A 14070-nucleotide genomic window follows, 5' to 3' on the forward strand; every position below is an offset into this window, starting at 1 on the left:
GATCGTACAATCAAGTGATTAAAACATGCCGTAATTAGAAAATACCAGGTAGGAGGAGTGTCCGCCTTCGCTTGTGATCCCAGTGGCGGACCTAGAATTTTGTGCAAGCGAGTTCAATTTTAGAAGTACATAACTTTAGTCGTAAAATAGTAGTTGTCGAGTGAGTTCAAATAAAATATTTATACAAAATTTACACAGTTTTAATTCTAATTTATACATATACACAGTATTAGTTTTTGACGAAGCGGGTTCAATTAAACAACAACGAAGACATCCAAATGATACAAGAACAATTTCATGGAAATTTTAAACGATCGCTAGAAAAATATAATGCTCACTTTGATGTTAGACATGTTTAATAAGCTTATTTTCTACAGTTAATTAAGGGCTAAATATTCATTAGAAAACTGGATTTTTTAAACAATTTAATAAGTGGTAATTGATAAAATTAATTTTATCAATTTTTTCTGCAATATAAGAACAATTTGATATGTTCTTAAAAGTCTGCTAAATAAATACAAATGCAACAGTAACTCAAATAGTAGAAAAGATAAGCAACCGCAAAACTAAAAGTCACCACTCCGTATGCAAAGATTTAGGACCCGTCTGTCCATAAAAAAAAGTTTCCTTTTTTCGAATTTTTTTAAAAAAATATGTTTGTTCATGAAATTTTACAAGTTTTTGAAAAGAAATCGAAAATGAGTTTTTCAAAAATCAAAAATTAGCTTGGACCACTTTTTCAAATTTTTTAATTTTTTTTCCATTCACAAAATTAAAATATTTTTTCAAGTGAAATGCATATCTAAACATAATTTTAAATTTTAAATATTATTTTTTAACGTTACTTCAAATGCTACATTTTTTCAAAAAATTACAATTTTTATGCCTAACCGCCTACTCAACCTTTCACCGATAGGCAAAAAATAAACCTTACCATTGGTTATATAAATAATCAGCTAATGCAAAGTTACTACCGCAGCCTTATGAATGAAAATAATAACATAACAAAAACCACAAGATGCACCATAGCCACTGCTCATATCCCCCCCCCCCCCACCCACCATAGTCTGCTATTTCTTATTCTTTTTTTCCTTTATGCCATATAATTATTTTGCAGTGTTGTTAAAAAAATACTTTTTTTCTTTTGTATTGAAAGAAAATAAAAAACAATTAATTGCGAGATTACACCTTTTATAAAATAAATTAATACGAAAAAATGCATGTTTAAACAATATACTTGAATCGTACGATAATAAAGACCAGAATTTATTCTGTTTTCTCTATTTTCAAAAACAAAAATTACAGCAACATTTACAGCACAAAAAAGAATTTCAGAAGCATCTATTAATCTTCATGTTCCCTGTGGCAGTTGATGTTGGAAACATCTATAGTACAGAGTCTTTTCCCATTCTCCTGGTATTTCAACTGGACACATTCTTTGCCTACATTTAATTCATACAAGTTAAAATGAACGAGTCACATACATAATAAATAATCTCAATTCCCATGCATTAATAAAGATACACTTAGCAAGCCAATAAAGCAAGATATATTCAAATGAAGACATACAATACCAGTTAATATATAAAAAAACAGTACTAAGTCTCCTATGCACAGGGTCTGGGAAGGGTCGGACCACAAAAGTTTATTGTACGCAGTCTTACCCTACATTTATGCAAGAGGCTGTTTACACGGCTCGAACCCGTGACCCCCTAGAATACCAGTTAATATAAACTAAGAAAAAAAATATCAGATATAGAGATTAATATGAATATATACCTGAAATTACATATTGGACGACTAGAACTTTTCTAGACACCATTATTTCTTCTTCTTCTTCTTCTGTAATGCCTTTGGCCTCGCTGCTTCTTTCGCCTTCTCATGGTGATTTTGTGTTCTAGTTCTTCAACAATCCAAGAAAGCCAATTGGGATTTCGAACCGAAAGCATGATATATGCAATGGATAATCCAATAATTAGTCCACTTCCATATCCCATAAGAGCAGCTTTCCAAAAATCATTGAGAAATTCAGAAGTGCTTTTTTCATCCAAAACGCGTGTTGTGTTGTTTGTTTTAGGAATCTTGCTACTTCCACAACCTTCCGAAACTGGGAAACCACGCAATCCATCATTACCTTCGTATGAGTTATTTTCAAATGTATCGAATTGAGGTCCTTGAGGAATGCATCCTTAGAGATGATTGTGGGAGAGATTTAAGAATACAAGAGACGTAAAAGAAGCAAGTTGTTTCGGTATCTCTCCCGAAAGCTGGTTATATTTAAGGTCCAATGTTTCCACTAGAGATATATTTCCAAGTGATGGCGGTATACCACCTTGCAATCCATTATGAGATAAATTCAACATCTGGAGCGAAATGAGATCTCCCAAAATACTAGGAATATGTCCTTCAAATTTGTTGTTTGAAAGATCCATAGTGGTGTACAAATACAAGATTCTCACAACTTCAAGCTCCAGTCCCTTTGTTACCACAATTACCGAGTCTTCATAATATCTATCATCACTTAGTGGCTCCATTGTTTGATCAATTCTCATCATGGCTTTCAAATGATGAAAGAGACTTGTTGGCAGCTCTGTTGTAAATGCATTGCAAGAGAGATCCAATATTTGAAGATGAGGAAACAAGTTTTTAGTCCTTGAAGCTATGATGGGTCCATGCAATTTATTGGATCTCAAGCTTAAAACTTGTAGCTTTGGAAGAGTCCCCGACCATATAGGGAATGTATCATTTAGGTGATTGTTTCCTAAATCAAGAACTTCCAACTCTTTGCAATTGGCTAAGGATTTTGGGATTTTTTCCTCTACCTTATTGCCATGCAAGTTGAAGCTTTTAAGTCCACTTCCAACTCTAAAAGTTATTTGGAGATTCCCAGAAAGACTATTGTGTTGCATATCCAAAACCTAGAGGTAGTCACTTAGGTTACCCAAACATTGTGGAATTGCTCGTTTCAGATTGTTTCTTGCTAAATCAAGAACTATTAATGATGTCAAATTGCACACAAAAGAGGGGATCTTCCACTGAGACTATAACTTGATATGAAAAAATAATTTAAAGAGGACGGTAGAATAGGTAGCAATCCTTGAAGAAAATTGGATCGCAAATCTAGAGTAACTAGTTGAAATAATGATGAAATATGGTAAATACTTGTCAATATGTTGTGGGATAGATTAAGATAACCTAGTGAGTGCATCCAATTAAACCATGCCCAGTTAGGAATTGTTCTTTCAATATTGTTATTTGAAAGATCCAAGGAAATAATATTCTTTGCTGATCTTAAAAAGTCCAATTCGTTTACTTCACAACCGAAAAAGAATAACTGTGTAAGAGATCCGGGCAAGGTAGACTTGACGTTGTTGTCATTGGTCAGCGAAATACTATTATATGAAAGATCCAGATAGAAAAGTTGTTTGAGGTTTGAAAAGAAGTTGACTTCTACATTGCCACTAAAATTGTTAGGCGAAAGATGTAGTGTTAGATTCACAAGGATTTGAATTGACTTGGGAAGATGGCCTTGCAATTGATTGCCTCCTAATGCAATCTGGACTAGTGCATTGGACTTGAAATCCTCAAGTTGACCAGAAAAGTGGTTATCATTCAAATACATTTCACGTAGTGATGGAGGGAGAATACCCATGATGGTATTGCTCCATTCGGGGAATTATGTGATAGCGAGAGTACCTCCAGATTCTGCAGTCCACTTGTAAACAGAGGAACCGGTCTTTCAATACAGGTGAGATTCCAAAGAGATTCCAGAACTGGCCCCGAGAGATTGCAAGAAGTAAGATCCAGTCTCTGCAATGAAGTTAGATAGCCAAAAGATTCGGGCAGAATATCACCAGAAAATTTCACTTCAGAGAGATATAACTCCCTCAGAGATGCACTGCAGTTCTATTTGGTCTTTGGAAAATAACCACTGAGCTGAAAATTGAATCCTAAATTAAGAATTTCCAAGTTTGGCAAGTGAAAAATACCCTCAGGTAATGCCCCATGCAATCCTGTATTGTCAAGCGTCAGAGTTGTTATATGAAAAGAGATATTTGGAGGAATGGTGGAAGAGATGTTTGCTTCACTAAGATCAAGCTCTATTAATTGGGTCAAATTATGAAGAATCTGTTGGCCCAAGTGAAGGTTAATTTTTAAGATTGATAAAGGAAATTCAGATATGAACCAGGTCCATCCCTTGTGTACATAGACACGGGCAGATTCGAGCATGTGGTATACACGTGAAGGAGATAAGCTTAACTTGGTATAATTGATATCTCCTGATCGAAAAGGTTGCATAATTGATAAGGAGAAAGACTCCTTAATAAAAAAGAACACTATCCAAGATAAGGGAGGAGTTAGAAGTTGAGATCAACTAGAACTCTTCTACCAAGGAAGAGTAGCATTAAAACTCTAGTTATTTCTTCATCTACTAACTCTATATATTGTAGGGTGTTCTCATTCTACAGTTACACACAAAAGCATAAGTTAAACGTGAGTTGAGAGCAAAATAGCAAGGCATTTTGCAAACAATTCTTGTGTGATTCAAGTGTGCAAACCTGAAGCTACATAAACTAGATAGAAGAACCAATTCCATGTGTCTGTATTTTATTCTAGTTCAATTGTAGTAGGTATTTTCATATTGTACTTTTCAATTTTATCTAGAGGCAATTGTAATAGGTACTCAGAGTATTCAAGTTAGAGCTAACTTAAAGTTGTCGCAGTAGTTAGAGGTTGGTTACCACAACGGGATTAGAGTTAACCCTAGGTTTACAAAAGTATTTTGTAAATGCAGTTTTTGGCTCAGTGATTTAGTGGAGAGTTTGGGAAAATCCTACTGAGAAGTAGGTCGTAATTTTTTCAACTTTTGAGCCAGGTGTTTTCCACGTAAAATACTTGTGTTCTTTACTTTTCGCATTTGCTATTTCAGTAATAGTAGGTTAAGGAATGCTTAGATGAACCAGGTCATTCCATAATCAGTTTAAGCGAAAAATTGCACACAAATCACCCCCTCTTGTGTGGTATTGAAGTTAAAACATCAATTGGTATCAGAGCAGGTTATCCCTGAAGAGGCTAACATCTTAGGAGAAGATCAAGATGAGTGCACCACCTGGAAATTGGGAAGGGCAATCCACTGCTAGGCCACCACTCTTCAATGGTCAGTATTACTCTTGGTGGAAAAACAGGATGAGAGATCACATCATAGGAGAAGATTATGAGCTATGGGACATTGTCACAGATGGCCTATTGGCTACCATGAAGATAAATGCCGAAGGAGAAGAGGTGGCAAAGACAAGAGCTGACTGCACTGCTGACGACTTGAGGAAATGGGAGAAGAATGCTAAAGCCAAGAAATGACTTGTTTGTGGACTCGGTCCAGATGAGTACAGTAGAATCCAAAGTTGTACCACTGCTAAGGAAATCTGGGATACTTTGCAAGTGGCCCATGAAGGAATACCTCAAGTGAAAAGGTCTAGAGGAACCCTACTATATTCTCAATATGAGAATTCCACCATGAAGGAAGGGGTAACCATCCAAGAGATATATACAAGGTTCACTACACTGACAAATGAACTTAAGTCTCTTAGAAGGATTATTTCTGAAAAAGCGAGAGTTGAGAAGATTTTGACAAGGGTTCTGCCAGCTACTTGGGAGAGCAAAATCACTGCCATTCAGGAATCAAAGAACATTGCCACTCTTAAGTTGGATGAGCTAATTGGAAATCTCACTGCTTATGAACTTAGAAGGCAAACCATGAAGATGGATATACCCAAGAAGGAAAGGAGCCTGGCACTCAGAATCACTGAAGGTTCTGATCTAGAAGATGATGAAATGGCTATAATCACAAAGGAATTCAAGAAGTACCTAAAGAGAGGAAGGGTCCTTCAAGAAGTGGAAGCTACAACAAACCAAAGGCTCCTGAAAGGCAAACCAATGAAGGATGCTAGAAGTGTGATAAGACTGATCATCACATTAAGAACCGCCCTCAATGGAAAATTGAATGGAAGAAGGAAAGAGCTGAACAAAGAAACAGGAAGAAGGAACAGGTTCAACCAAAGAAGAACAAAGGATCAGCAAAGGCTATGGTTGTTATTGGGGAGAAAGCTCAGATGATGAAGATGGAGATGAACAAGCACTTATGGCCATTGGAGAATCTGATGAGGAATCTGAGGTAAGTGTAATTCATCTCAAAGACAAGATTAAATTTTTGTCTAAAGAAAGGCTATCTAAATTACTTCTAGATTTCATTGATGAGTCTGAGGATGTAAATAATGAGATGTAAATAATGAAAACGAACAACTATCTAAGGAATGTGTGATTTTGAAAGCAAAGTGTAAGAACCTGGAACTTAGGGTTAGTGAGACTATAAGTGAAAATATTGCATTAAAGAACCAGGTTCATGCATTTGAATCAAATGTCCTAGAACTTAGATCTGAAAACCTAAAACTGAAATTAGGAACAAGTAAGAAGACAGTTGATTGCACATAACTCACTCTAGAAGAAAATGTAGGTAAACTAAAAGATAGGTTGTATAAAAAGGATGAGCAGGTTAGAAATTTGAAAATCGATCTAGGCAAAGCCAAGCGTGAACTAGACAGAACTTGTAAATGGAACAGGTCCTTCGATGAACTTTCATGGCTACAGGAATGTCATAGTAGCAATAGAAGATGACTTGGCTTTGGGAATATGCCACCTAAATGGGATCCCAAAAGCAAGTACCTTACACTTCCTGAGAACAAGATTTGTACTCACTGTGGTAAAACATGTCATTATAAAAGTGAATGCAATGCAAAAGAAAAGGCAAGCCAAAAGAACAAAGAATTTGTTCAAGGGAAGAATAGGCTACCAAGTTGGGCTAAAAAGAATCTGATTCATCCTTTTGCCTATAGAAAGGGACCCAAACTAGTTTGGGTTCCTAAGACTAACCCCTGATTTCCTTTTGTAGGTCCAAGTGAAGGGGAGCAGCCAAATATGGTACATGGATAGTGGCTACTCAAAGCATATGACAGGAAGCAAGAACCAGTTCCTTTCACTTGAGTACCTCAAAGGAGGTATTGTATCCTTTGGAAATGGGAAGAAAGGTGAGATCATTGGGGTTGGAAAGGTAGGTAAGACTAATTCTCACTCTATTGAGAATGTCTACTTGATAGATGGCCTAAAATACAGTTTAATCAGTGTATCACAATTGTGTGATAGAGGTAACTTGGTAGCATTCGCCTCTACCAAATGTTTTATGATTAATCTTATCACTGACAAGATTGTTTTGCAGGGAAAAAGAATAAACAATATATATATTGTAGATCTGTCCACACTTTCAGAAAATAAACTCACTTGCTTAAGTGTGTTGGACAATGATCCCCTTCTTTGGCACAAGAGACTTGGACATGCAAGTCTGAGTCAACTCAACAAATTAGTCTCCAAGAATCTGGTGATAGGGTTGCCTAACATCAAGTTCAAGAAATACAAAGTGTGTGAGGCTTGTGCAAGGGGGAAGCAGGTAAGATCCTCTTTTAAATACAAGAAAGTGGTAAGCACCACCAGGACGATGGAACTGGTCCATATGGATCTCTGTGGTCCAATGAGAACATTAAGCAGAGGTGGTAAAAGATATGTGATGGTGCTTGTTGATGATTACTCTAGGTTTACGTGGACATTATTTTTAACATCTAAAGATGAAACATTTGACATGTTCACTTCTTTTGTTAGAAAAACTAAGAAACAACTAGGTAATCAACTTACATCAATTAGGTTTGATCATGGCACTAAATTTGAGAGTGCTAAATTTGTTGAATTTTGTGATGAGCATGGCATAAATCATAATTTCTCCGCTCCTAGGACTCCACAGCAAAATGGAGTAGTTGAAAGAAAAAATAAGACACTTGAAGATATGGCTAGGACTATACTTCTTTCTAGTAAACTGCCCCATAGCTTCTAGGCAGAAGCTGTAAATACTGCATGCTACATCATAAATAGATGCATGACTAAACCTCATGTAGAGAAGACTCCCTATGAGTTACTTAAAGGGAGAAACCCAAATATATCCCATCTTAGGGCATTTGGATGCAAGTGCTTTGTGCACAATAATGGTAAAGACTCCATAGACAAGTTTGATCCCAGAAGTAATGAGGGAGTATTTTTGGGATATTATTCACATAGAAAAGCTTACGAGGTCTATAACAAAATAACTATGTGTGTTGAAGAAAGTGTTCATGTGATTTTTGATGAAACTAACATTCTTTCTGAGAGACAGGAACATGATGATGAGGCAATTGGGCTGGTAAGAAACTTAAATGAAACCACAGCCCAGACTGAAGCTGCATTGGAAGAAGGAACATGTGATGGAACAGGTTCTTCCACCCAAAGCAACATGACAGAGGGAAGAGAAAAAAGAGAAAATTATCCCCAAACCTCAATGGAACCTATCCATGAACCTGTTCCACATCAACAAAACACTGAAAGAACATCAAGGGGAAACCAGCTAGTTGTGAAATCTTAGAAGTATTAAAGTTCTCATCCCATTAAGAACATAATTACTGATCCAACCTCTGGAATCAAAACCAGATCTTCTTTAAAGAATATTTGTGCTTTTAATGCTTTCTTATCTCTTATTGAACCTGAAAATGTTACGGAGGCTTTGTAGGATGCAGACTGGGTAAATGCAATACAAAATGAACTTAACCAATTTGAAACGAGTCAAGTTTGGCATCTGGTATCAAGACCCAAGGACAGATCAGTAATTGGCACAAAATGGGTCTTCAAAAACAAACTTGATGAAGATGGAACAGTTACAAGGAATAACGCAAGATTGGTGGTTCAAGGATATAGCCAAGAGGAGGGCATAAACTATGATAAAACCTTTGCTCCAGTTGTAAGGTTGGAAGCAATAATACTCCTCAAAGCCTTTGCTGCTTACATGGAATTCACCCTTCACCAGATGGATGTCAAAAGTGCCTTCCTCAATGGCTATCTAAAGGAAGAAGTGTTTGTCAAGCAACCTCCGTGGTTTGAAAGCAAGAAGAGACTTGATCATGTGTACAAACTTGACAAAGCACTTTATGGGCTCAAGCAGGCTCCAAGAGCATGGTATGAAAGATTATCAAAGTTTTTGCTTGAGCATGACTACAAGAGAGGTAAAATTGACAATACTTTATTCTTGAAAGAAAAAGGTAAAGATCTCTTGGTAGTTCAGATATATGTTGATGATATAATCTTTGGAGCAACTACTGATAAGTTAAGTAAAGAATTTGCTAAACTAATGGGGAGTGAATTTGAAACGAGCATGATAGCTGAGATTAATTTCTTTTTAGGCTTACAAATTTAAAAAAAATTCAAATGGAACTAAGATCCATCATCAGAAGTATGTAAAAGAGTTTAAAAGGTTTAAAATGGAAGATTCCAGAGAAATTAACACTCCTATTGCAATGGCTACAAAGTTGGATATAGATGAACCTGGTTCATCTGTTGATCAGAAGTTGTATAGGGGAATGATTGGCTCATTATTGTATCTCACTGCTAGTAGACCTGATATTGTTTTCAGTGTAGGCCTTTATGCAAGATTTCAGGCAAATCCAAAGGAGTCTCACTTGACTGCTGTCAAGAGAATTTTGAGATATCTCAAAGGCACCACTGATCTTTGTCTATGGTATCCAAAAAGTAGTAATTTCAATCTAGTGGGATATGCTGATGCTGATTATGCAGGTTTTCTTGTGGATAGAAAGACCACCTCAGGTATGGCACACTTTTTTGGCTCATGTCTTATGTCTTGGGCTACAAAAAAGTAAAATTTAGTGGCATTATCTACTGTTGAAGCTAAGTATGTTGTTGGTGCTTCATGTTGTGCTCAATTGTTGTGGATCAAACATCAATTAATGGACTTTGGAATTGATGTTGGTTGTATCTCCATTTTCTGTGATAACACTAATGCTATTAGTATGACCAAGAACTCGGTTCATTACAAGAGAACTAAGCACATAGATGTTAGGCATCACTTTTTGAGGGATAACTATGAAAAGGGTTTGATAACTATGGAATTTTGTGCTACTGACAAGCAAATAACTGACATCTTTACAAAAGCTCTAAGTAGAGATCACTTTGAAAGGAACATGTTAGAATTAGGGATGATTAAGATCACCTAAAAGGACCAGTTAAAAAATTCACAATGAAAAAAAAATGGTTAGAAAATCTGTAAATTTTGTATATAATTAGATTAAATTTTGCTCAGTTTCATACTTTCAATAGTATACTTTTGTGCCATGTGCTAAAATAATTCATGAATCTCTAATGATATGTTTTCTATTTTGGAAAATTAAGACTTGCACAAGACAATTCTCAGTGAAGAACCTGGTTCATTAAGATTACTCGGTATGTTTTCTACACTCTGCATAATTTGAAATAATAATATTTGGATCATGAGCAGAGTCCTACTTAATTCCAAACCCTTTTGGACTTATCCGTTACAAGTGAACCAGTTCCGTTCAAAAGACTCCTAACCGAATTAAAGTACCTAGATTCTAGGGATATACTCCAAAGTCTTTTTAAAGCTGAAATTCAGTTTGATTAGACTTCTAAAAGTCTGAAAAGCTGTCGTTACCCCATTAGTTACTCCTTTTTAAATTGATCAGCATTATTGTTTTCTTCACTCCATCTTTTCAAGCCGTCAAATACTCTCCATCTTCTCTCATCTTCCAAACACAATCCAATTATCTTCTCTCCCATACCTAAGCACTGAAATGGCTAACACTCCTGAAAATCCTTCATCCCCACCCAAGGAAATCACACCCACACCATCTATCACACCTTCAACCACACCTCTGTCTAAGAAAGGAAGAACTAAGATGCTTATTCGCAAGACTGTAGCAGGGAGCGCATTATCCAAGAAATTAGATAAACAATTGAAGGATTGCCAGGTCCAAGAATCTCAGAAATCTGAAGACTCATTTAAATCTGCTACTGGGGAGGAAGAAATGGCTGAAACTGAACAGGTGTCTTCTGGCCCTAAAGCTACTCCTGAGATAATTTCTGAAGTTGATACAAATTTGAAAAATAGGTTTGTGCTGGTAGGGTCTATAGCAGGTGTTGAAACTACAGAGTCTAAAGAAGTTGGTGGTAAAAATAAAAAGGGAAAAGAAAAAGAGAGCAATGAATGGTGTTGCTTTTGGAGAAGTTGGAATTGCAAGGCTGGAAGGACATGGTCCTTTAGATGGATGACAAGTTGGCCAGGAATGAAATTGTTGAGTTTATGGCAAATGCTGAGGTGAAAGATGGAAGGGTTACCAGTATGGTGAAAGGAGTGCAAGTCTCTTTCGATGTGAATGAGTTGGGAGAAATTCTGGGTGTACCTGCTGAGGGGTACAATGACTATACAAAGCTTAAGTGGCCAAGCCTAGAAAATCTTCCTACTGCCCTTGCCATTACCAGAAAATTCAGTGACAATGAGGAGGAAGTTGAGCCCAAGGCTGTGTACAAGAGTGAGATGAAGCCACCCCACAAAGTGTTGTTCTAATTTGTTAACAAATGTGTTCTGTCAAGGCAGGAAATGAGGCACATTGTAAACTTCATGGACTTGGTCTTCATTGAGTGTTTAGACAGTGGGAGGCAAATTAATTGGCCTGGATTTATAATCCAGCTTCTTGATAGGGTTCTAAATGGCACCAAGACTCATGCCATTCCCTATGGCTTCATTCTCACAGTTGTGCTTGCATATTTCAAGGTACCTATGAAGAAGTGGGAGGTTGGTACAAGCAAGGATCATTTTGGGGCAAATACTCTAATTGCTTGTGACTATGAAGTCCATTCCACTCCTAAAGAACCTGGTTCATCCAAGAAGGTACCAGTGAATAGCAAGGTGCGAGCCTTGGTGCAAGAAAATGGGGCTAAGGATGCTGAGATTGAGAGGCTGAAGAAGAGGTTGGCAGAGGTTGAGACTGAGGAAGATGCTCTCAGAACTGACCTGGCAAGAGAAAAGGAGAAGAATGATGGCATTCTTCAAAATATGCTGAAACTCCTCCAAGCCAAAAACCAAGCACCTAGTCCTTCCCGCCTTAAGCCTCCTAGCCTAGTGTAGATCAACTAGTGGCTAGTTCGGGATTTTTTAATTATTTTTGCTCATGTTTCCAGTGTTTTTATTTCTTTTATGCTTTGTGGTAGAATCTTATCAATCATCAATGAAATTCATTGTCTTTTGCTCTAACTGTTTGTTTATATTTCTTTGATGGTTAAAATTCTTAGCTTGATCTATGATAATTAATCCACAATTGCATTTGAAGTAGTCCCAATGGCCATGAGTAAGTTTTAAAACCTGCTTGAATTTTAGAAGGGAAATACTTTGATCTTTGTTGCACAATTGAGGTAATGTGGATGAAGACAAAGCAAGTTCATGACAGGCAAAGACAAAGAGCACAACTGAGAGTTGTTTGTTGCCCATGTTTGCACAAAGGAGTTCAAAAGTTGGTTACGAAATTTAAGAAAAAGCCTATGCACAAATATATAGGAGGATAGTTTCTTTGACTTGTCAAAGTTGCTGCTACTGTTTGAATGATATTATGAGAATAAGTGAGCATTTTTTAATTAAAAAAGATAAAGAGCATTTTCTTTTGGTTTAGAACAGTTTTTTTCAATTTTGTGTGGTTGTTATAAATTAGTCTTTGATTCCCAGCTAATAATGTCTCCAAAGATCACTTAAGCATGATTAACTTAATACAGTATGTGTTTTTAGATTAATTTATCACACTTAACTATGATACATGCATATGATCTGAATGTAAACATCAATTATGAGTAAGTTTTTCTAAATGAACATAATTCTTTTTCGGATTGTAGAAAATATTTTTCACTTTGAACACCGTGGATTTGGGGCAACTTGTTCCTTTTTTCACGCCAAATTTAGCAACTTTAGTGAAAGAAACGGACAGTTCCAAAATAAATTGTAATATATTTTAAGTCAATGCACAAATCTTTCCATGGAAATGTTCAAATGAAAGCTACAACAAAGTGATACTTTCACTTTTTGATGAACATTGTTTAAGTGACCATATTTTCTTATGGCTGTTGATTAAAAGACTTGGACGTGAGCATTGGGCGCAAGCTGGACCAAACATAAAGTTTATGTTTTTGTTTTATTTTTATAGTAGAATAATCAGTTTTATTTTAAAAACTTGTGAATTTGATGTTCGACTTTGCCCCGGAGGTTGTCATTCCTTTTAGGATAATGCAGTAATTTTCTAATTGTTAAAATACTTTTTCTCCTTTGTTGGTAATCCACAATATAGAGTTTTGGCTTAGTCCTTTTATACATTTGTTTATATTTATTCTATTGTTGGTAATCCACAATATAGATGGGTTTTACCACAATAGAATAAATATAAATAAATATATAAAAGGACTAAGCCAAAACTTCTACCAAATATTACGAGGACAAAAAATGGGGATTTGCAGTCGTACCCTATATTTGTGCCACCTTTTAACCCGTACCCTATTTTTTAAAATTAATTATTTGGTAGCCATCTCACAAAAAATCCGTAATAATATGACAATTACACTCCTGGCAAAAGATATAAAACGATCTCCTCCTTTCCTCTCAGCAACTTTATAAAAAAAATCAGAAACTTGTCTAGATTCATCTTCAGAATCACACTTGCATGAAGTTGTTTCACCTTGAAGCTAAAACTTCATGCTAGTGCGTGCTGAAGTTATTTATCCTGCAGTCTACATTTTGTCATAAATTTTATCCGAAACTTCAGTCTAAACATGCTGAAGTTATTTAGTTCATTTGTTAAAACTTCGGACTAAACATGTTGAAGTTATTTAGTTCATTTGCTTAAACTTCAGACTAAACATGCTTAAGTTATTTAGTTCATTTGCTAAAACTTCAGACTAAACATGCTTAAGTTATTTAGTTCATTTCCTAAAACTTCAGGCTAAAATGCTTAAGTTTTTTAGTTCATTTGCTAAAATTTCAGACTAAACATGCTTAAGTTTTTGTCTTGTAGTATGTAATTTTTTAATTAGTTTTTGCTAAACGCATGCTGAAGATATTTAGTTCATTTGCTAAAACTTCACATAAAACATGTT

General features: G+C 35.9%; 1 pseudogene; it reads right to left on the bottom strand.

Moving 5' to 3' along the window:
• Nucleotides 1-1708: 1708 nt before the first annotated feature.
• On the bottom strand, nt 1709-4195 carry LOC107760044 (receptor-like protein Cf-9; annotated as a pseudogene).
• Nucleotides 4196-14070: the final 9875 nt, after the last annotated feature.

The sequence above is a fragment of the Nicotiana tabacum genome, chromosome 9 (assembly GCF_000715075.1).
Source record: "Nicotiana tabacum cultivar K326 chromosome 9, ASM71507v2, whole genome shotgun sequence".
In the NCBI taxonomy this organism is placed as follows: Eukaryota; Viridiplantae; Streptophyta; class Magnoliopsida; order Solanales; family Solanaceae; genus Nicotiana; species Nicotiana tabacum.